Here is a 2,500-nt window from a genome sequence, read left to right as displayed (position 1 = left end):
GGGCGACTTGACAAACAGTAGATCTACAAAACTGCCTCCTTGTTCTGGCACTCGCTTTGTCCTCACACCAGCAGCAACAGATGCTTGATGCTGACACTAGTTCGGTTTTTCCCCGCATAACTTTGGTCACATACTCTGAGTTGGATTTACTGTGACCTCTCTCTTGTTTCATAATTGTCCCCATCAGCACGATTGCTACCTTAAAAAGTATTGATAACTATGTCTGCGTTCAAATCAACTGGAGGTGGGGTGAGTAGGGGGAGGTGTTTGGGAGTGTGTATGTATCTTGGATGTGTTCCCAAGCCGAGGATCGTTTTATCACCACCTACATCTAAAAAAGAACCACTATGCTGAAATTGTGCAGTTTGATTAGCTAGGAAGAGCTAAGTGACTTGGCCTATTGCCTCTTGTATGTGTGAAAAGATTACCTTCTAAAAATGCGACCTTTTATCCTCTTTTGCTCAGATCCTGGATTTTTCCCTGTGATTTGTAGAGCTGTGTTAATAACACAGAAAACAGCATTCAGTTGTTAGCGATTGAGATATAAGTGATTACAAAAACATTATCACAAGATAGAAGTAGTAAAAATATTCTACTTGCTGAGCTTGCACCATCAGAATTTATTTATACATTTTATGCAAAAATACAGGGTTAATTTTTTATTCCTTTGACCCTGTATATCAAATGTGATAAAATATGCTATCCTGCAGCTAAAAGCAGATGGAAAAATAAATTGAAGAACAGCATTTAACTGCAGTCTTATCCTGGTTCATATAAAAATATTACAAAAATAAAACAGAGACATAACTGGGTCATTGAAATGTTCTTTAAGAAAGCCTGCTTACGCAACAAAATTACCCCATTTTCAAATACTGTGGTTCATAACATTCAAGAAAAAAAAAAAAGTATTTTGAAATATAGTAGCATGAATTTTGTTTTTAAATTAGTTTATACTCTTTGGAGTTGATAATTCATTGAGAATTTTTTTTGTTGTTGTTTCTTTTGGAACATTATAGATGTAGTGGGCTTGCATTAAAGCTTTCTTATGGCCATTTGAGAGTTTTGAGTCATCACTTCCAATTTATTGCAGTGCCTAGCAGGGCTTCAGCAGTGCTCCCTACCTTTCTTTGGAATATCAGTGCCATTTGTAGTTTCCAGAATAATTCTCTTTCCATGCTTGACTTTATAAATAGATTTTGAAGAATAAAGTGAAAAATACGCAGATCAGTAAAATCTGTTGGTGTGGATGCTGTGATAGTGAATACAGCCAACAGTGACATTCTGAAATTTCTCAGCTCTTGGCCAAGTCTGCCTCAGGTATCAGACTGAGAAGCACTGAATCTCCTATGCAGAGTCACCTGTTTCTCTCCATCATTGTTTAAGCAGCTTCAGCCTCTAGTTTGAGTCTGTAAAGTCTAATTTGACTTAGAAATCTTAAAGAAGCCTCAGTTAGGCAGTTTTAATAACCCCAGCAGTGGAAATGCGAGCACCAGATAATCATGTAGTAGCATTATAGTGAAACTTATTATTTGTGCATATGGAGATTTCAAGTAAGAGAAGTGGGATTCTTACAAAAAGGACTGTAAGAAATAAAGCAAGATTCATAGAAGATGAGTAATAAAATGCCCCTCATCAAATATGCAACCTTTATCAGTGCTTGTAATACAAAAGACCTAGCTGGTTTATAGCACTGTGTGGGAGAAATGGCTCAACCTGAACTGATTGTATTGGGGATGTTAATGCTATTACATTTGATTTCATAAAATGCACTCCTTTGGTGGTCATCAGTAAAGGTGGTATCCACACCATCCTGTGATAGTGACTAGACAAACCATGCAGAGTGGGCAGTAAAATGCCAATATGAAGAAAAAATATGCTGCCAAAAGATAGTTGTTCTGGTACAGAACAGTCAGGTTAAAATTCTTTTAGAAGAAAATCTTGTCTTCACTGAATATAAGTGTGCTTTATCATAGTTCTTTAAAGGAAAATGGAAAGCATATGATAAACCTTTAATACATGCTGTCAAATTGTCTACAAAAATGGCCCATGTGTTGAAAGAATAAGTATCATGTAAGGAGACAAGTACTTAACAAAGAGACTTTTTTTCATCTCTAGTCCCCTTTTTCAGATTTAGCTGTTGCTGCTATAGCTAAGGTCAGCTATATCTATATAAATAAATAGTAGGATTAGTTAAGAGCTGTTCTGAAACTGCCTACACAATTCTTAGATCCATGAAAGTTTTTCCTTTTGATTTTTTTTCTCATTGAGTTTACTTTTGAGTCAGGTTTATGGTGATCCTTTGCTTAGAAAGTAATGAGCATAATTTAGTTTTGAATTCATCAGAGATGCACAGAAAGAGAGGGTAAGTTTCAAGGTATGAGTGTGCGTCAGTGATTAACAATCATTTACGAATAGGGCTCCAGTTTTAAAAGGTGTAATAAATAAGAGATGATTAGCTCTAAATGTCTTCCTCTTGACATGAAAGTGCGAGAAGAGCTTT

At 36.0% G+C, this 2,500-nt stretch overlaps 1 protein-coding gene across 7 annotated transcripts in view; it reads left to right on the top strand.

Moving 5' to 3' along the window:
- LOC116993544 (TBC1 domain family member 5-like) overlaps positions 1–2,500 on the top strand; it is a 325,432-nt gene that overhangs the window by 107,787 nt on the left and 215,145 nt on the right. The gene's annotated exons all lie outside the window — the stretch shown is intronic.

The sequence above is a fragment of the Catharus ustulatus genome, chromosome 1, assembly GCF_009819885.2.
Source record: "Catharus ustulatus isolate bCatUst1 chromosome 1, bCatUst1.pri.v2, whole genome shotgun sequence".
Classification (NCBI taxonomy): Eukaryota; Metazoa; Chordata; class Aves; order Passeriformes; family Turdidae; genus Catharus; species Catharus ustulatus.
Note: the sequence above shows the minus strand (reverse complement) of the source record. Positions and strands in the feature narration are given on the sequence as shown.